This window comes from Triticum dicoccoides, chromosome 5B, assembly GCF_002162155.2.
Source record: "Triticum dicoccoides isolate Atlit2015 ecotype Zavitan chromosome 5B, WEW_v2.0, whole genome shotgun sequence".
In the NCBI taxonomy this organism is placed as follows: Eukaryota; Viridiplantae; Streptophyta; class Magnoliopsida; order Poales; family Poaceae; genus Triticum; species Triticum dicoccoides.
Window position 1 is genome coordinate 505,593,258 of NC_041389.1, and position 22,350 is coordinate 505,615,607.

The 22,350-nt window shown below is 43.3% G+C and overlaps 1 long non-coding RNA gene across 2 annotated transcripts; it reads right to left on the reverse strand.

Annotated features, from left to right (window-relative positions):
• Window positions 1-19,032: 19,032 nt before the first annotated feature.
• On the reverse strand, window positions 19,033-22,034 carry LOC119305918. 2 transcript variants are annotated; one of them, XR_005148802.1, is made up of 5 exons: window positions 21,453-22,034; window positions 21,186-21,275; window positions 19,983-20,076; window positions 19,714-19,797; window positions 19,033-19,518 (listed from the first exon to the last, which is right to left on the reverse strand). It is a non-coding gene; the product is annotated as an uncharacterized LOC119305918 (long non-coding RNA). The 2 variants fall into 2 exon arrangements; XR_005148803.1 differs by having other exon boundaries at window positions 19,979-20,076.
• Between the last annotated feature and the right edge of the window lie 316 nt (window positions 22,035-22,350).

Genomic DNA, 22,350 nt, shown 5'->3' on the forward strand with positions numbered 1-22,350 from the left:
CTGTTGGCCCTGGCCCACACACTCTCGAGCCAGCCGAGCCAGGTTGGGTTCCGGTGATGGAGTTTATCGCTGCGAACATCTCTCAGCACTCGCCTTTTGGCGACATGCTGAACTCATTAAAGTCTCTCTCCTCGTCAAGAGGCTTTGAGCCGAACTATCTCTGGCTTGAGTGGGGAGCATGCGATGAAGGAATTCGCTGCCCACCCACCACCCACTTTGTCGCCACGATCGATGATTTCACCGACGTGCTCGACTTCGACTTCGAAGACATCGACGATATGGACGACGATGCAAGAAACATATAGGAGCCACCGCTCACAGGGCGGTGGACAGCCACCTCTTCAAACAATATATACATGGTGGACACTCCGAAAGAAACCAATGGTGACGTGGCAGTGGAGGACAACCCCCCGGGAGGAAAAGCAAAATATGGGCGTCTCCGACGCCACTCCAAACCCCGCCACATCAATACCGGTCCCGGAGATGATCCAGATAGTACCGAAGAGGAATACAGTCCTGATCAGCCGACCATCAAGCAGGCCGCACAAGCCACGGAGGGATACTTGGAGAGGGACAACTATACACCCCCTCCGAAGACGAGGTAAGCCTCGACAATGACGAATTCGGTGTGCCTGAAGACCCACTGGAACAAGTTCGCTTTAGGCGACGACTCATAGCCACTGCGAAGAGTCTGCAAAGGAAGCAAGAGCAGCTTAAGGCCGAACAGGATTTGCTAATAGAACGATGGACCAAGATCCTAGCCACCGAGAAGTACGGACTCGACCGCCATAACAAAGGGCACACGCGGCACAACTGGCTACCTCAACCTAAGCAGGAAAACCAAAGGCACATAACCTGATGTCTGCACACCACTACGGTCCAAACCAGCAAGAAGGATACACGAAGAAGCAGCCTCAAGCCCTGGCGCAATGGTCATAAACGACACATCAAGGATGCCGGTATCAAGTTAAGAAAATCCCAGTCCGGTCAACGGACAAAGAACAGCTCAAGCCTATTCGGCCCAAGCCAAGAACTCGGTCAGCCGTGCAAAATTCACAGTACTCCAAAAGAACGGCAAAACATACTAATAGAGAATGTCGGATCTCCAAAGTAAAGCAACCGGGCGTGTGCCGGAAACATTGAGGGGAGGCGCTTAGTCAAAAGCCCCCCCCCCAGAGCACAACAGTACGGCCGACCACCCCCTATCATACTAACCACAACAATTCAATTGCAAACCCCCAGACCTAACAGTCTAGGGGCTCCTTAAACAATAAAGCCCAAGCGGGCATGCAAATAGCACCTTCTACAAGGTATCGGGCACAAAGGCCAGGTTCATTGGCCCGCCGCCCCAACGGTTGTTTTCAGATAACCAAATAAGGTCGCGCCATCGGCGCATTCCCCCTATACGGTATCACACCGTATGCTAACAGGATGAACCACGTTGGCTAGATTCCACGTGGTAAATCATCAGGCCAGCACCGGTAATACACTCACGCCTGCGTGCTGAGCCAAACCCCGCCCTTAAAAGCGGAGATCATACAGCCGCCAGAGTAGCAAGTTGCGCATGCCTGTTAATATTTTGATACGACAGCCAACTATCCGGACAACAACTGATGAGTCCGGGCTCCTTCTCGAATAGCAGCTGGGGTCACCAGGGTCTGGTCAGGAACCTTTGGACCAACCACAGGAGGACGTTCGGCGGCTTCCACGCACTTACCTTCACAAACTAACTTTTATGCAGAACAGGTTCGGCGGCGTGAAGTCGGCTCGGACACACAAGGACAGGACCATGCAGGTAGACGACAGTTCGGATTCACCTTCGATCCATCCACAACCCTTTCCAGTCCGGCCACCATAGGTTCCGCCAGAAAACCATCTCTTCTTCATAATCATAAATCGCATTCATATGCACAGACATATCATATTACTGCAATGCGTAGACTTAACTAAACATGCACCAGTCGTCGTTCATCATCGACACCTCTTTGCCATAAAAATGGCAGCCACGATTTGTGTTACGCCCGGTTATGCCAGGGGCTCCACAGTACGGCAATAAAGTCCGACCACCTTCTCGGTCGCTCGGCACCCCGAACTTATAGCACTATATGCATCAGCTCCGAATCATGTCTTGGGTCATTGGTTGGGTTTGCCCAGCTCCCATGTTTTGGTACCTTACGTTTCCGTCGGCTAAGGTAGCGCTGGGAGAACTAGTGTGATTGTGTCCCAGATCTGCCGAACGAGCACCTCAGTAGAGAAAGCCGAAAACCGACTGCCATGATGCGGCGAGAGTTGGTCAGCTGTTCGAGAGGTTGCAAAATCCTTAAAGATTTATTCCGCATAACGCCACTATAAAATGCAGATTGCGACGGATCGGTCTACCGATCAGGTGCCAATAGAGCCCCTAGTCCGGCCTAGTTCATGGTGAGAAAAGCCTCCTTATAAGGACCCAACCATGGGATAAAGAGTGTTCAGAAATACCCCGAACACCCCCGTACTTCTCACGTGGGGGCTGAAGCCATCGATTGGCCAACTCTCAGAATTTACATAAAATAAACAGCCGCAAAGGAAGAACATATGTTCAAACCAAACAGGCAACATATAATAAAAGTGCCATTATCCCATATTACAAACGTTGGCAAAACTGCCCTCAGGGAAATTTAATGTCTTTGGTGAACTTATCCGCTGCCAGGCGGGCACCCTTCATTACACCTTCATAATACAGTTCGGGCTTGCGATGCTCCTTAGCCTCTGGAGGCCCCTCAGTTATCAGCTTCTCCACGTCAAGCTTCCCCCAATGCACTTTTGCATAGGCAAGAGCCATTCGCGCACCTTCCATACAGACTGATCGCTTGATAATATCAAGCCGAGGACTGGCGCCCACAATCCGCTTGACGAGTCCAAAGAAACTGCTGGGAATTGGCTTTGCAGGCCACAGCAGGATGATCAAGTCCTTCATGGCTAGTCCGGCCGCCTGGTGTAGTTCGACCATCTGCTTCAGCTGATCGATAAAAGGCACCGATAGTTCGGCGCTAGATACTGTGACCAGAAGTTCCTCCCCGCAGACTCACCCTCCTCGGACCGGTAAAATTGGGCAGCATCTGATATACAACGAGGCAGATCCGCAAACGCCCCTGTAAAATCAAGAATTCAACTTGCCGCTTAGAGTTCTCCGCATTATAACATCATAACAGCCATAGATACAACAGGCCTTACCAGCCGCAACTTTCCGGGCCTCCTGAATGTCCCGTACAGCACCTCGGGCTTCTTCCCGAGCATCTTCCGCGGCTTGGAGAGCTTGGGTGAGTTTGGATTCTTTCCCTACTAGACTCTGCTCCAAGCTCTCGCTTTTCGTCAGAGCATCCTAAAGCTCCCGCTTAGCTATGACGACCCTGGCCTCGTGTTTTTCAGGCAGAGCCTGTTCGGTGGCAGCCTTCTCTTGGGCATCAGCCGCTGCCTTCTTCAGCGCCTCATATTCGGCACTTGCTCCTAGGGCGTATAACATAAATACTTTTCAATAGGCACACTTATTGATTTGTGCCCAACACAAGACAATGTTCAAACATACCTTGCCTCTCCTCCAATTGCTTCTTCACACGGCCAAGTTCTTCTTCGGCCCATTTCAGGCTCTCTCTCAGTTCGGACACTTCCGCATCATGAGCGGCCGTCCTCTCCGCAGTCGCCTATTTTCAAAAACATGGGTATACATCATTAAAAGTTCCCATTACATCTGAGGATTTGATCCCCTGCCCGGCTCTCTTTTTCCGGACAGTGTATCAGGGGCTACTCCTCATATCATACTAATTCTTTAAAGGTTCCTTAGAAACCATACCTCAAAGGCCTTTATAAGGCCAAGACAGGACTCATTCAGCCCGCTTTCGGCAGCCTGAATCTTTCCAACCACTGCACCCATAAGGGTCCGATGTCCATCAACGACAGACGCGTTCTTTAACGCTGATAACAGACTGCCCGACAGCTCGGCGTATGCTGAGGTGGCCGGTGGAGTAGGCAAACCGCCCTCCATGGAGGATGGCCGCTTGCCCAATCCCGGAGCCTTAGGGGCCTCCAGAACTTTATCTGGCCGCGGATCTTTTTGAGACGACACCTCGGTGTCGCGCCCGGACTTCGGAAAAGGAGTCCCCGGAGGCGTCTCGCTCACCACAACATTCGAGCTCAAGGAATCCTCCGATGAGGATTGTCCGACGGGAGACCTTGCCGGGTTGTATGAGATGTGGCGATAGTTAAAATTACTATACCCGAAAAACCCTGGATACATAGGCGTATTCGGATTTCAGTTACTTACAATTTTCCCAGGGGCTGTGCCTCGGGATCCCACTCCGGGCTATTATCAGCGGCCGGGTTGGATGCCTCTTGAGGGGAACCTCACCCTCTCTTCGGCGACTCGGCCTCCAGGGACGGGGAAGCCGCGCGCTTTTTCCCGCCTGCAGAGCGAGGCTTGTCCTCCTCTGCCTCCTCCTCTTCGTCTTCATAAGAAGGAGCGTCGCTGGAGCCTTCGGATTTGGCATCCGAAGCCCCACGACAACGGAGGCCCCTCCGGATTTTTTTGACCTTCTTAGAGGCCTCCTTCTTTGGCGCCTTGTAAGGCGCAGGGACGAACATCTTCATAAGAAGAGGTCCGGCCGGTTCCTCTGGCAGCGGGGCCGGACATTGTATCCGCTCCACCCTTTTTATCCATCCCTAAAGCCACAATGAAGCAGTATCAAAACGTCCCCCTCATGATATGCTAGCTGAAGCCTGGAGGGACAGGGCGTGGTTATAACTTACCGGGTTTGCAGAATGGGATAATTGATACCCCCGGTCCTCGAAAGAGTCCGGCCATAATTTGCTGGACTTAAAGAGCACCTTCCAGATATCCTCGTGGGAGGAATCATAGAGCTCCCAGAGGGTTTGGTGCTCGGTTGGGTCAAGTTCCCATAAAATATAGGCTCGACGCTGGCAAGGGAGAACCAGGCGAACTAGCATCACCTGGACCATGTCAACAAGCTTGACGTCCTTGTCGACCATATTCCGAACACGCGTCAGGAGCAGTGACAGCTCATCAGACGAGCACCAGTCCGGGCCCTTCTTGGGCTAGGACGTTAGCCGCAGTGGAGCTCCGGACCTGAACTCGGGAGCTGCTGCCCATTTTTCGCCGCGTGGTTCGGTGATATAAAACCACTGCTGCTGCCACTCCTTGACGGAGTCACTAAAAGTGCCCTTCGACCAAACAACCTTGGGCATCTTGCTCACCATGGCGCCGCCGCACTCGGCGTGTTCGCCACTCACCATCTTGGGCTTCACATTGAAAATCTTCAGCCACACGCCGAAGTGAGGCGGAATTCGGAGGAAGGCCTCGCACACGACGATGAACGTCGAGATATTGAGAAAAGATTTGGGGGAAAGATCGTGAAAGTCAATCCCGTAGTAATACATGACTCCCCGAACGAATGGGTGGAGGGGAAACCCAAGCCCGCGGACAAAATGGGGAAGGAACACGACTCTCTCGTGGGGCTCCGGAGTAGGGACGATCTGTCCCGCCGATGGGAGACGGTAGCCAATCTTCTTGGCCAAATACCTGGCTTCTCGGAGTCTCTTGATATCCTTCTCCTGGTCGGTAGAGGCCATCCATTTGCCTCCTGCTCCAGATCCGGACATCTTGGAAAAACCTCTCTTCAATGGAGAAGAAGAGCGCTTGGGCGTTGGGGCTCGAGCAGAGGGGAATGAATTAGCGGAAGGAGAAGGCGTGGGTAAAAGAGGAAGATGCCCTATCTCTTTATAAGAGAAGGTAAAGAGCCTTTTTGCGCCTCCCCACTTACCTAGTAGAACCCGCTAGTCTCCCACTCGCCGCGATTAGTGGTACAGTTGGATTACCCGTACCCGTATTGATGAGAATCCCGTGATGAGGGGACACGATCTTTGCTTCGACAAGATGTGCTAAGGAAACCGCCTCACAGTATGTGCTGTGGCTGGTAGTGGAAAAATGGTTCGATCTAACCGAAAGGGCGTGTCACGTCGCCTAAGAATTATCAACTGAAGTATCATTCTCTCTACGGTGGTATGAAAAGATCATTTCGCAGATCCGGACACGATCTACGTGTTCGATGATAACCTTGGAGTATTCGGAGGAGGAACCCGCCTTGCAACGCTGAAGACAAGACTGCGTGCCGGACTCATCGTCATTGAAGCCTGGTTCAGGGGCTACTGAGGGAGTCCTGGATATGGGGGTATCCGGATAGCCGGACTATATTCATCGTCCGGACTATAGAAGCGTCAAGATACAAGACTCAAGACTTCGGCTCGTGTCCGTAGGGGACTCTCCTTTGTGTGGAAGACAAGCTTGGCGATCCGGATATTATGTTTCCTTCTTTGTAACCGACTCCATGTAAACCCTAGCTCTCCAGTGTCTATATAAACCGGATAGGATGGTCCTTAGAAGGCCGATCACATTTACAATCATACCACCATAGGCTAGCTCTTAGGGTTTAGCCTATACGATCTCGTGGTAGGTCTACTCTTGTATTCCACATATCTTCAATATTACTCAAGCAGGAAGTAGGGTTTTACCTCCATCGAGAGGGCCCGAACCTGGGTAAACATTGTGTTCCTTGCTTCCGATTACCATCAGCCTAAGACGCACAGATCGGGACCCCCTACCCGAGATCCGCCGGTTTTGACACCAACACAAGGTATGTCGAAACCTTGTGCTAAGTTGAGCACAAATTAGAAGTTGTGCCTGACGAAAATATTTGTATTGTATGCTCTAGGAGCGAGTGCCGAAATTGAGTGATACGTCTCCAACGTATCTACTTTTCCAAACACTTTTGCCCTTGTTTTGGACTCTAACTTGCATGATTTGAATGAAACTAACCCGAACTGACGTTGTTTTCAGCAGAACTGCCATGATGTAGTTTTATGTGTAGAAAAGAAAAGTTCTTGGAATGTCCTGAAAATCCATGGAGGCACTTTTTGGAATTAATAAGAATTTCTGGGTAAAATAAATACACCAGGGGGCCCACAGGCTGTCCACGAGACAGGGGGCGCCCCCCCAGGGCACGCTCTCCTATATCGTGGGCCCCCTGGACCTCCACCGACGTCAACTCCAACTCCATATATTCCGTCTCACGGAGAAAAAAATCAGAGAGAAAGTTTCATCGCGTTTTACGACACGGAGCCGCCGCCAAGCCCTAATCTCTCTCAGGAGGGCTGATCTGGAGTCCGTTCGGGGCTCCGGAGAGGGGGATTGGTCGCCGTCGTCATCATCAACCATCTTCCATCACCAATTACATGATGCTCACCGCCGTGCGTGAGTAATTCCATCGTAGGCTTGCTGGACGGTGATGGGTTGGATGAGATTTACCATGTAATCAAGTTAGTTTTGTTAGGGTTTGATCCCTAGTATCCACTATGTTCTGAGATTGATGTTGCTATGACTTTGCTATGCTTAATGCTTGTTACTAGGGTCCGAGTGCCATGATTTCAGATCTGAACCTATTATGTTTTCATGAATATATGTGTGTTCTTGATCCTATCTTGCAAGTCTATAGTCACCTATTATGTGTTATGATCCGACAACCCTGAAGTGACAATAATCGGGATACTTCTCGGTGATGACCGTAGTTTGAGGAGTTCATGTATTCACTATGTGCTAATGCTTTGTTCCGGTTCTCTATTAAAAGGAGGCCTTAATATCCCTTAGTTTCCACTAGGACCCCGCTGCTACAGGAGGGTAGGACAAAAGATGTCATGCAAGTTCTTTTCCATAAGCACGTATGACTATTTACGGAATACATGCCTACATTACATTGATGAATTAGAGCTAGTTTTATATCACCCTATGTTATAACTATTGCATGAGGAATCGCATCCGACATAATTATCCATCACTGATCCATTGCCTACGAGCTTTTCATATATTGTTCTTTGCTTATTTACTTTTCCATTGCTACTGTTACAATTACTACACAAAAACCCAAAAACATTTATCTTTACTTTTTCTACCGTTACTTTTATTATCATACCACTTTTGCTACTAAACAATTTGCTGCAGATACTAAGTTATCCAGGTGTGGTTGAATTGACAACTCAACTGCTAATACTCAAGAATAATCTTTGGCTCCCCTTGTGTCGAATCAATAAATTTGGGCTGTACTTCACGCTCGAAAGATGTTGCGATCCTCTACACTTGTGGGTTATCAAGACTAATTTCTGGCGCCGTTGCCGGGGAGCATAGCTCTACTCTCTGAGTCACTTGGGATTTATATCTGTTGATCACTATGAAGAACTTGAAAGACGCTAAAACCAAGATCTATCCCTCAACTACGAGGGGAGGTAAGGAACTGCCATCTAGCTCTGCACTAGATTCTCCTTCTGTTATGAGTAAGCTTGCGACACCTAAACCTGCTACTGCTATGAACTCTGATATGTCGCATGTTATTGATGATGCCACTTCTGCTATGCATGATGAAACTACTTCTGTGCTTGATACTACTTTGCCATTAGGTGAATTTCTTGCTGAACAACTTGCTAGAGTTAGGAGGAATGAAATTACTGAAGATCCTATTACTGATGATAGTGATGATGAAGGTTCTCCCAATGATTATGTATTGCCTGTTGTTCCTAAGGGTTATGTTATGAATGAAGAAGCTGCTAGGGAAATCATTGCTTGCAATGATAGAAGTGATCTTAAGAAATTATTAGCTAAATGGAAGCGGCAGTCTCTTAATGCTAGAATGAAACCTGACCCTGCTTTTGCTACTTCACCTATCTGTGTTACTGATAAGGATTATGAATTCTCTGTTGATCCTGAGATTATTACTCTAGTTGAATCTGATCCTTTTTATGGCATTGAATCTGAAACTATTGTGGCACATCTTACCAAGATGAATGATATAGCTACACTGTTTACTAATGATGAGAAGTCTCGCTATTTTTATATCCTTAAGATATTTCCGTTCTCATTAAAGGGTGATGCTAAGACTTGGTATAATTCTCTTTCTCCTGGTTGTGTGTGTAGTCCCCAGGATATGATTTATTACTTCTCTGCTAAATATTTCCCTGCTCATAAGAAACAAGCTGCCCTGCGGGAAATATATAACTTTGTGCAAATCAAAGAAGAGAGTCTCCCACAAGCTTGGGGGAGGCTTCTCCGGTTACTTAATGCTTTGCCTGATCATCCTCTTAAGAAAAATGAAATACTTGATATCTTTTATAATGGACTAACCGATGCTTCCAAGGACTACTTGGATAGTTGTGCTGGTTGTGTTTTCAGGGAAAGAATAGTCGACGAAGCTGAAATACTATTGAATAATATCTTGACTAATGAAAATAATTGGACTCTTCCTGAACCAATTCCTGAACGAATTGATCCAACTCCTGAGCCTATTCCTAAACCCACTCCGAAGAAGAGAGGTGTTTTATTTCTCAGTCCTGAAGATATGCAAGAGGCAAAGAAATCAATGAAGGAAAAAGGTATTAAAGCTGAAGATGTTAAGAATTTACCTCCTACTGAAGAAATTCATGGTCTTAATATACCGCCTGTTGAAGAACCATATTGTCTTGATAACCCGACACAGGTAGTAAAGGTAAATTCTCTCTATAGATATGATAAAGTTGAAATCCCCTCTACTAAGTTTCATAGCCCATGCTTAGATGAATTTGATGACTTTATGGCTAGACAAGAAAGTTTTAATGCTTATGTTGGTAGAGAGTTAAAGAATAATGCTTTCAAGATAGGACGTGTAAGTAATAATCTGGCTAGAGTTAAAGATGAACTTCACCTCATTAGCAAATATGCTTCTATGGTTGCTACTCAAGCTGAGCAAGTACTTAAAGCTCAAAATGATTTGCTTGATGAATTAAATAATAAGAATGACTTTGCTGTTAGAGTGGCTACTAGAATTGGTAGAATGACTCAGGAACCTTTGTATCCTGAAGGCCACCCTAAGAGAATCGAGCAAGATTCTCAGAGAAATAATTTAGAGGCACCTAGTTCTTCTAAAAATAGTAAGAAGAAAAATGATAGGACTTTGCATGCTTCTAGTGAACCTACTGTAGACACACCTGAGAATCCAAATGATATTTCTATCTCTGATGCTGAAACTCAATTAGGTGATGAACATGAACCTAGTGATACTGTTAATGATAATGTTCATGTTGATACTCAACCTAGCAAAAACAATGATGTAGAGATTGAACCTGCTGTTGATGTTGATAACCCACAATCAAAGAATCAATGTTATGATAAGAGAGACCTTGTTGCTAGGAAGCACGGTAGAGAAAGAGAACCATGGGTTCAGAAACCCATGCCCTTTCTTCCTAAACCATCCAAGTCAAAGGATGACAAGGATTTTGAGTGCTTTGCTGAAATGATTAGACCTATTTTCTTACGTATGTGCTTAAATGATATGCTCAAAGTAAATCCTTATGCTAAGTATATGAAGGATATCATTACAAATAAAAGAAGGATACCGGAAGCTGAATTTTCCACCATGCTTGCTAACTACACTTTTAAGGGTGGAATACCAAAGAAACTTGGAGATCCGGGTGTGCCAACTATACCATGCTCCATTAAAAGAAATTATGTTAGAACTGCTTTATGTGATCTTGGAGCCGGTGTTAGTGTTATGCCTCTCTCTTTATATCGTAGACTCGAATTGAATAAGTTGACACCTACTAAAATATCTTTGCAAATGGCTGATAAATCAACTGCAATACATGTCAGTATTTGTGAGGATGTGCCTGTTGTGGTTGCAAATGTCACTATTTTAATGGACTTCGTTATTCTTGATATTCCCGAGGACGATAGTATGTCTATTATCCTTGGTAGACCTTTTCTTAATACCGCAGGGGCTGTTATTGATTGCAACAAAGGCAATGTCACTTTTCATGTTAATGGTAATGAGCATATGGCACACTTTCCGAGGAAACAATCTCAAGTTCATAGCATCAATTCTATTGAAAAAGTTCCAACTATTATGTTTGGAGGTTTTGAATTTCCTCTCCCTACTGTCAAGAAAAAGTATGATATTCTTATTGTTGGGGATTTTCATATCCCCGTTGAGGTAACTTAGTGTTATTCGAATTTTCTCTGGTTCCGTGTTATTCGGAATGAGTTTGTTAACAAGACTTGATCAACCTTGTTAGTGGATTCATTTTTATGATCACGAGATGGACGAAACTAGAAGGCACAACCTTCTGTATCCTCTTTTTACTTTCTGTTATTTAGAATAAATAAAGAAAAAATAGTATTATTCATCTGTTTTCTGATTTATCCGTGCAATAAAAAATAGTCCAAAAATAAAAGTGCTCCAAATGCCCTGCAAATTAGTATGATTTTTTCTGGAATATTTGAGGATTTTAGGCACTGAAAACACTGCAGGAGGGGCAAGCACCAAGCCACAAGAGAGGAGGGCGCCCCCCCTATAGGGCGCCCCCTGTCTCGTGGGCCCCTGGTGGCCCCCCTCCACTTATGCCAGCACCCACACACTTCATCTTCTACCCAAAAAAATCCCCATCCAGCTCAAGCACGAGTTCTAACTCGTTTTGCTGCGATTTTCGATCTCCTAGCTCAAAGCTTCATTCACAAAACTGCTTTGGGAGATTGTTGCTTGGTATGTGACTCCTCCATTGGTCCAATTAGTTTTTGTTCTAGTGCTTTATTCTTTGCAAATTTTTGCTGCATAGGTGACCATGTTCTTGAGCTTGCATGTCAAAATTTTGAGGTCCCAAGCAATTCCAATGCATGATATAGGCTCTAGGCACTTGTAGGAGTAGTTGCTACCAATCTTGTTTAGTTTTATTCACTTTTATTTTGAAGTTACTAAAATTTCAGAAATTTCCAGAAAAAGAATTATGCTTAGAAGAATGTACCAAGGTGGTTCCTTGGCAAAGAAAGGGCCAAGGATTGCTATACGTGAGTAAGATGTTGAATTGCCGAGGGACGCAAATGTATGGGCTTGTGAGTGGCCATCCGATGATTTTATGGTCGAAGCAGGCTTCAAGGAGGAATTTGACGCGTATGTGCGTAATGCCGAGCTGGAGGACTTCTTGCAAGATAAGTGTCCGCAGTATTATCAATTGACTGATTCTTTTGTGCGGAGGTTCAAATATACCAGTGCGCATAATTCTCCTAGTGTTATGTTTGATATTTATGATACATCTTATACCATGGATTTAGAGGATTTTACAACTGCTTGCAAACTCCCGCAGTGGGGTAATATTAATGATCCTCACAAATCTGAATTTAGAGATTTTCTTGCTAGTATTACTATGGGAGAATCTAGGGACATAACACAAGCTACCATAGGGAGCATTCATTTTCCTACTATACATTATTTTGCTCTCTTCATTGGTAGATGTATTAATGGTAAGGATGAAGCATGTCGCATGTGTGTCCCTGATCTGTGTGTCCTCAAGAGTGTTGTGTTAGGTTTTAAAGGTTATAACTTGGGGGCAATAGTTGCACGTAGGTTGCAGAATAATAGTAGAAAGGGAGATTTATTTGGAGGAATTTATGCACCCCGTGTGGCTAATTATCTTAATATAGCCCCACGGGAGGGGGATATGATTTTACGTCCTGTTTATTTGGATAAAGAAGCTATGTTCAATCATCATTTTCTTGAGAGGAATGAACAATTCCTCCATTATCGACTAATCTATGACAGACGCAACGTCGTCCCTGTTACTCTTCCTGCTCCCTACCTTTTTGATTATCAGGCAAAAGGAAGATATGTTGTCACCAGGGAGGAAGCAGCTGAATACGAGAGGGGAGTGGAGGCAGCTCGCCAACACGCCGCGGCTCAGGAGGCGGTTGCCGCTGCATCTCGGTACAACCCCGGTTTCACTTATGGATATCAGCCAGGCGGTCCTTGGTACTAGACCAACTTAGGCCAAAAGCCTAAGCTTGGGGGAGTATGTATTTCTCACTGACTTTACATTCATGTTCACACACTAGTCATCGGTGCTCGTACTCTTTCATTGTATTATCCATGCTAGTTTAAATTTATTTTTCTAGTCTTCTTTTTGTGTGTTTGATAAACCTTAAGAAAAAACGAAAATATCAGTTAGTTTAATTTCCATGCTTGTAGTAGAAATTAAAATGAAAACCCCAAAAGATTTCTAGTTCTTCTTCTTACTTGTTGGGAGCTTTCCCGTGTAAATAGTTTTATTTTCTTTTATTTCCTTTGGGGGTCGAGAAGACCATATTGAAAATGTTTAGTGGCTCTCATATGCATGATTGTTTATTTAACTTAGAGCTCATATTACTAGTCTTCTCTTTTGAGTTGAATGCTTGCAGATTCCAGCTTAGTCCAATGCACGTACACTCTTATTATTATACACATCATTCGGTCATGCAAGTGAAAGGCAATAATGACGATATATGATGGACTTATTGGGATGAGAAAAGCCGGTATGAACTCGACCTCTCTTGTTTTTGTAAATATGATGAGTTCATCGTTTTTGAGTCAGTTATTATGAAGTAAACATATTTGCAATGACATTTAGAGATTATAGTTGCTTGTGCCATGCTTGATTAGTGATACGTCTCCAACGTATCTATAATTTTTGATTGCTCCATGCTACTTTATCTACTGTTTTGGACTATATTGGGCTTTATTTTCCACTTTTATATTATTTTTGGGACTAACCTATTAACCGGAGGCCCAGCCAGAATTATTGTTTTTTGCCTTTTTCAGTGTTTCGAAGAAACAGAATATCAAACAAAGTCCAAACGGAATGAAACCTTTGGGAACGTGATTTTCTCATCAGATAAGATCCAGGAGACTTGGACCCTCCGTCAAGAAAGCCACGAGGCGGTCACAAGGGTGAAGGGTGTGCCCCTCCCCCTGGGCGCGCCCCCTACCTCGTGGGCCCCTCGGAGCTCCACCGACGTACTCCTTCCTCCTATATATACCTACATATCCCCGTATGATCCCAGGAGAGCCAAAAACCTAATTCCACCGCCGCAACCTTCTGTATCCACGAGATCCCATCTTGGGGCCTGTTCCGGAGCTCCGCCGGAGGGGGCATCCACCACGGAGGGCTTCTACATCATCACCATGGCCCCTCCGATGAAGTGTGAGTAGTTTACTTCAGACCTTCGGGTCCATAGCTAGTAGCTAGATGGCTTCTTCTCTCTTTTTGGATCTCAATACAATGTTCTCCCCCTCTCTTATGGAGATCTATTCGATGTAATCTTCTTTTTGCGGTGTGTTTGTTGAGACTGATGAATTGTGGGTTTATGATCCAGTATTATCTATGGAAAATATTTGATTCTTCTCTGAATTCTTTTATGTATGATTGAGTTATCTTTGGAAGTCTCTTCGAATTATCCGTTTGGTTTGGCCAACTAGATTGGTAGTTCTTGCAATGGGAGAAGTGCATGGCTTTGGGTTCAATCTTGCAGTGTCCTTACTCAGTGACAGAAAGAGTTGCAAGGCACGTATTGTATTGTTGCCATCGAGGACAAAAAGATGGGGGTTTTATCATATTGCATGAATTTATCCCTCTACATCATGTCATCTTGCTTAAGGCGTTACTCTGTTTTTACTTAATACTCTAGATGCATGCTGGATAGCGGTCGATGAGTGGAGTAATAGTAGTAGATGCAGAATAATTTTGATCTACTTGTCTCGGACGTGATGCTTATATACATGATCATTGCCTAGATATACTCATAACTATGCTCAATTCTGTCAATTGCTCAACAGTAATTTGTTCACCCACCGACTTATGCTCTCGAGAGAAGCCACTAGTGAAACCTATGGCCCCCGGGTCTATTCTCATCATATCGATCTATATCACTTTATTTACTTGCTTTGTTTTTACTTTACCTTTACTTTTTACTTTGCATCTATCTATCAAAAACACCAAAAATATTATCTCTATCAGATCTCACTCACGTAAGTGACCAAGAAGGGATTGACAACCCCCAAGCGTTGGTTGCGAGTTGCTATCGTGTTGTGCAGGTACGAGGGACTTGCGCGTGACCTCCTACTGGATTGATACCTTGGTTCTCAAAAACTGAGGGAAATACTTACGCTACTGTGCTGCATCATCCTCTCCTCTTCGGGGAAAACCAACGCAAGCTCGAGACGTAGCAAGAAGAATTTCTGGCGCCGTTGCCGGGAAGGCTTACGCAAAAGTCAACATACCAAGTACCCATCACAATCCCTATCTCTCGCATTACATTATTTGCCATTTGCCCCTCGTTTTCTTCTCCCCCACTTCACCTTGTCGTTTTATTCGCCCTCTCTTTCCCAATCTCCTCCTCTCTTTCCCGTTTGCCTTTTCTCGTTGCCTTTCTGTTTTCTTGTGTGTTGGATTACTTGTTGCCATGGCGCAAGATAATACCAAATTGTGTGATTTCTCGAATACCAATAATAATGATTTCCTTAGTACTCCGACTGCTCCTCTTAATAATGATGAGTCTTGTGAAATCAATACCACTTTGTTGAATCTTGTGATGAAAGATCAATTCGCCGGCCTTCCTAGTGAAGATGCCGCTACTCATCTAAACAATTTTGTTGATTTGTGTGATATGCAAAAGAAAAAAGATACGGATAACAATATTGTCAAATTGAAGTTATTTCCGTTTTCACTTAGAGATCGTGCTAAAGTTTGGTTTTCGTCTTTGCCTAAAAATAGTATTGATTCTTGGAACAAGTGCAAAGATGCTTTTATCTCTAAGTATTTTCCTCCCGCTAAGATTATCACTCTTAGGAACGATATCATGAATTTTAAACAACTTGATCATGAGCATGTTGCCCAATATTGGGAAAGAATGAAATTAATGCTTCGCAATTGCCCTACTCATGGTTTGAATTTATGGATGGTCATACAAAATTTTTATGCCGGATTGAATTTTGCTTCTAGAAATCTTTTAGATTCGGCCGCGGGAGGCACGTTTATGGAAATTACGTTAGGAGATGCTACCAAATTGCTTGATAATATTATGGCTACTTATTCTCAATGGCACACCGAAAGATCTTCTAGTAAAAAAGTGCATGCTATAGAAGAAATCAACGTTTTGAATGAAAAGATGGATGAACTTATGAAGATGTTTGCTCCTAAAAATACTCCTCTTGATCCCAATGATATGCCTTTATCTACTTTTCTTGAGAATAACAATGAATCTATGGAGGTGAATTTTGTTGGTAGGAATAGTTTTGGAAACAACGCTTATAGAGGGAATTTTAATCCTAGGCCTTATCCTAGTAATCCTTCTAATAATTATGGAAATTCCTACAACAACTCTTACGGAAATTTTAATAAGATGCCCTCTGAATTTGAGAGTAGTGTTAAAGAGTTTATGAATTCACAAAAGAATTTTAATGCTTTGCTTGAAGAGAAATTGCTTAAAGTTGATGATTTGGCTAGGAACGTTGATAGAATTTCTCTTGAAATTGATTCTTTAAAGCTTAGATCTATTCCTCCTAAGCATGATATCAATGAGTCTCTCAAAGCCGTGAGAATTTCCATTGATGAGTGCAAAGAAAGAACTGCTAGGATGCGTGCTTCCAAAGATGCCTTTATTAAAGCGTGTTCTTCTAATCCCTATGAAAATCAAGATGAAGATCTAAAAGTTATTGATGTGTCCCCCATTAAATCTTTGTTTTGCAATATGAATCTTGATGAAACTGAATATGATCTTCCTTTACCTAGAAGGTGTTCTAAGAATTCGGAGTTTCTCGATCTTGATGATGAAATTGATGAAAGTGGGATTGAAATAAATAAAAACCGTGATGTTACTAAACCCACTATTCTGGATCTCAAGGAATTTAATTATGAAAATTGCTCTTTGATTGGTTGTATTTCCTTGTTTCAATCCGTTCTAGAATCTCCTCGTACTTATAGTCAAAATAAGGCCTTTACCGAACACATTGTTGATGCCTGTATGCAATCTTATGAAGAAAAACTTGAGTTGAAAGTTTCTATCCCTAGAAAACTCTATGATGAGTGGGAACCTACGATTAAAATTAAAATTAAAGACTTTGAGTTTCATGGTTTATGTGATTTGGGTGCTAGTGTCTCTACTATTCCCAAAACTTTATGTGATTTGCTAGATTTCCGTGATTTTGATGATTGCTCTCTAAACTTGCATCTTGCGGATTCCACTATTAAAAAGCCTATGGGTAGAATTAATGATGTTCTTATTGTTGCAAATAGGAATTATGTGCCCGTAGATTTTATCGTTCTTGATATAGATTGCAATCCTTCATGTCCTATTATTCTTGGTAGACATTTCCTTAGAACGATTGGTGCAATTATTGATATGAAGGAAGGGAATATTAGATTCCAATTTCCCTTAAAGAAGGGTATGGAACACTTCCCTAGAAAGAAAATAAAATTACCATATGAATCTATCATGAGAGCCACTTATGGATTGCCTACCAAAGATGGCAATACCTAGATCTATCCTTGCTTTTATGCCTAGCTAAGGGCATTAAACGATAGCGCTTGTTGGGAGGCAACCCAATTTTATTTTGTGTTTTTTGTTTTTGCTTCTGTTTAGGAATAAATAATACATCTACCTTCTGTTTGGATGTGGTTTTATGTTTCAATTAGTGTTTGTGCCAAGTAGGACCTATAGGATAACCTACGATGATAGTTGATTTGATTCTGCTGAAAAACAGAAACTTTAGCGCTCACGAGATTAGCTGCCATTTTTTACTGGAGCGTGATTTTGCGTTGATTCTTTTTCCTGCTGATCAATAAACAAATTGTCCAGGACTTCCTATTTTGGTAGAATTTTTAGAGTTCCAGAAGTTTGCGTTAGTTACAGATTACTACAGACTGTTCTGTTTTTGACAGATTCTGTTTTTCATGTGTTGTTTGCTTATTTTGATGAATCTATGGCTAGTAAATTAATTTATAAACCATAGAGAAGTTGGAATACAGTAGGTTTAACACCAAAATAAATAAAGAATGAGTTCATTACAGTACCTTGAAGTAGTCTTTTGTTTCCTTTCTCTAACGGAGCTCACGAGATTTCTGTTGAGTTTTGTGTTGTGAAGTTTTCAAGTTTTGGGTGAATTCTTTTGATGGATTAAGGAACAAGGAGTGGCAAGATACTAAGCTTGGGGATGCCCATGGCACCCCCAAGATAATCCAAGGACACCAAAAAGTCAAAGCTTGGGGATGCCCCGGAAGGCATCCCCTCTTTCGTCCACTTCCATCGGTAATTTACTTGGAGCTATATTATTACTAGTATAATGCCCGTGCGTTGCCACGGGCTCTTGAAATATTTTGCTGGAATTATGTAAACATAATGCATGTAAAAAAAGATAACACAGGTATAATCAAGTAATAATTTAAGTCCACTTCACTTACATTGTAAACTGTTAATAAAAGGCAATTTGACAATGCATACATATAGTGCGATGATCGAACTAAAAATTTGTTACAAATTAATATCTATTTGATGCGTTTAACAAATTCTTGCACAATAACCGTCCACCATGACCGCTCCACCACCACCCTGAGGCTCGACATGAGTCAACTTTAATCGTGTCAAATATACATTGTTTGGATCCTCATGCACATTAAGCAACATTATTAATTTTTTTCTGCCTATAAACCATTATTCTTCTTCGTCTTCGTTCTCCTGCTCCTCTTCACTTACTATCTCTACATTCCCTATCCAAGCCAACCGCAACCATCAATGGCCCATCCGGCTCAAAATCCCCAAACCTTCTACACCCAAACTACGAACTTTGAGGGACTTTTTGCCAATATTTTCTCCTTTCAAGTCTGCAAACAATAATATTAATGTAAAGTAATTAGTGTAAAGTGGTTTATGCCCACTCATGGCCAGTATAACCACGAACTCTGCCGTCTCGCCTACATGATGTGCGTCCACTCCCACAATTTTCCCCCTTACTCTGGCGAGGCCTCCATTACTTCCGAATATTTTGTTCGGATTATTTGCCATCAAGGATAAATTAGCATATGTGATAAAAGTTCCTATGATTTGACACTACAGAGGTAGAGCAACATGAAAAATAAAAGATCATGCTTCTAATTTTTGGACTTTTGTAGTTTAAAAAAATGGCGATAATCTTACAACATTTTTCAGACTCCCGTCCTAATTGAAAATGATTGATGCATTAAGAAACACCTATGGAATCCAAAAAAACTAACAGCAAGCGACAGTGACATGGATGGCTACCTTATTGCTTTGGAAGTGGATGGCATGAGTCGTCCCCTATATGCACGAAACAGTCCCAGCCATGCACAGCTAGCCGAGAAACATTGGGTCAAAACAAGGGTGTTGGTACCCTGAGCAACGACACCAACACGTTGACAAATGCCCAACTCAATTGCTCGTCGCCATCCTCGGCCACCACCTAGACACACTCCTCTAGACCCAGGCGTTTCAAACGACATCCTCCCCGCTTCCCCTAGGCGATGGCCGACTACCGTAACTTCTCTGGAGCAAATCCTTCCAAAGCGCTGCCGACAACATCGTCCCTGTTGCGCTGCTCCTTCCTTTTCATGCATTTTGCTTCATTGACCTCCTTCCTATGAAGTTTTAGTAACAAGGTACATTTCAGTAATCAGTAAAAATTTTCAGATATTAGTACAAGAAAAATGAGCCACTTGACAAAGTTTTAGTAGAAATCAGATTTTCGTACAACAAGATATTTTAGTACGTACTAAAAAGAATAGTACAAGGGCAATCATCCGAACAATATTATCAGAAGTATGAAACTGAACCTTTAGTCGCAGCAGGTGACTACCCTTGTCATCTCAAGATTCAAGCCTCTCCTCTTATCTTGTTCTCCGAGCATGCACTAAAAACTGCAAAAAATACAGAACATGTACATGTGTGAACTGAAATAGTGGAACTCAAACAAACCTTCATCAATAGATCTTTTTTAAACTATATGGTCGATTATGTACATGGTCCTCATAATGGAAACTAAAATATTGGGTTAGCCTTTCCCATATCTTTTTTGAAGAAAATCATAAGCATCAGCACCTACTATGTGGAAGACAAATCTCCCAGCTTGTTTATGATTCAGAATTCAACTGCATTCAGGCCAATACGAATAGCATCTCAAGGATCTAGGTAAATACCTGGAACAAAACTCAATGAAGAACCATAACATCAGTCAAAACTAAACATGGAAATTTTGAACTCACTGACTTTATGTCAGTCCAGTAGAACGCCCGTGCGTTGCTATGGGCTACAATGCATATAAATAAATCAAAAAAATAATTAAATTCTAAAGTGGAAGCTCATTTCTCCCTCCTATGTTCGAGTGTGAACGTACATCAAACGGACATCTAACAGGATCCCCAAAATTCAACCGTCTGGAGAATAGGGTATCTTCAAATCCATGCATATCCATATGTGAGGAAGAAATATGGTTATCCAGACTATCTGCCATGTTATCTCTAACAAGTGCGGGCCGAACAAATTAAAAAAAAACCACACCCACGACGCACCCTTCTCTTTCCCTGCCGAACCCTCACCTCCCCGCTCGTTTCCCGCCATAACGGGACATTTTTCACTGGAGCCCTCTCCATTAAAACCAGATAACGCCCATCTCACCTTCGTCATGTCGCACTCTCTTCTTCACATTGTATTTCCCCATGGACCGCCGAGGAGTCCCCCGCCAACCACCCCGCTCTCTGTTCTGTTCCCCTCCCCATGTGTTTCTGTCGATACGGGGGAGTTGTGCGCCACCCATGACACCCTCCGAGCCAAGAAGGTAGATCTGATGTCTCCTTAGCCATTTTCAGATTGTAACATATAGTTCCCCTCCCCATGTGTTTGTGTGGAACCAACGACAGGAGTCAGCCGAGCGCCACCCTGGCGCTGGTTTTGGCAATGCTCCATGCGCCCAGAGATTCCGCGTGATCCACCGATGTAGTGAAGGCAGGAGCCTCCGCCATCATCGTCGACCACCTAGGCTTAGCCCGTCAGCATCCTCCGGCGACGAAGGAGGTAACAGAGAGAGGACATAGTGACCCTGGAGGCCGGGGGGATTGGATCCACCCGAGTCACCGGCCAAGGTGGCAACATGGGGCCGACCTACTTTTTTTTGTAGAAGCATATATTGAGAAAAAAGCCCAAACAATGAAAAGGAGAATAACAATGATAATTTTCTGAGAGACCCCACTTCTTGGTGTAAGATTTTCATCTAAGAAAAATAAATACACAACAAGAAGATGGAAGCTACCTCAAGTTATGAAAGCCCCCATATTCTTGTTAGTACTGTATATATGTCATTAGGGCATCTCGTACTGCCTTCAAGATTAAAAAAATAGATCTATACAAGAAAAGCAGATCCTTCAAATTTGCAATATCAACAAATATTACACCTATGCATTACTAAGGTCTAAGGAGTATTAAAATATGAGATTTACAGGAAACAAATTGGAAAACTATTGAGATATTTCAAAAGAGAAAACATATATGCAAGGGAATATATTGCTTCAATTCTCACATTTTCAGGCCTGTCACCTCCATCATAATTATATGTGTCTTTATCCCTCTAGGACTACAGGAGAAAAATGCATATGCACACGTTAGTGGGTACCATGTTAACAAAAGAAAGTTCTTTCGATTAACAATAGCAGTACCATGAATGTTGTTCCACTTCTCTACAGCTCAATGGTTGCCTGGCACTGAAAAGTCTATCTCATTCTTACCTGCTGAATGGTTTCCTTTAGCTGTCGCTATTCTTTATGGATATACCGTTGCTGGCCTAACTGTCTCTCATGAAATCACGTTAGAGCATGTGTGACTGGACTATATATTCCCTCCATCCGAAAAAGCTTGGGACAAGCTTTTTTGGATGGAGGGAGTATGTTGGACTAGAATATATGTGTCTCGGCTGGACTGGACCTATCCGGCCGTTAGATACTTGTGGTGTGAGGAATGAAAGGAACAGTGTATACAGATGAGTAAATATGGTACTATATAAATGCAAAGGTATCACTACTATTGTCTGTTGGTCTAGTGAGAAACGACGTAGCTCTTTTGCCACCAAATTATCCTGGAACATGCAAATACAGTACAAAAAGATGTTGGATTTCCCCGCTGAATAACAAATTCAGTTAGGATTTCATGTCGGCAGCAATCAAGATTTCTTATTGCCATTACGAAAGGACGAAGCAGAGTAGAGATAGCAGCAACTGGCCACCAAATTTTCGGACTACGATTGTTTGAGAGCACGTGGCAAAATCTTGAAGTTATTTTGGAGCTATCAAATAATGCAATCCATATGATCATATATTACATCACATAAGAATAAGATGCTACTGTAAATGATATACTTACTGAATTTAATTTATCAGGTAATCGTTCAGTCACTACAACATTATTTAGTTCTGCAAACATCT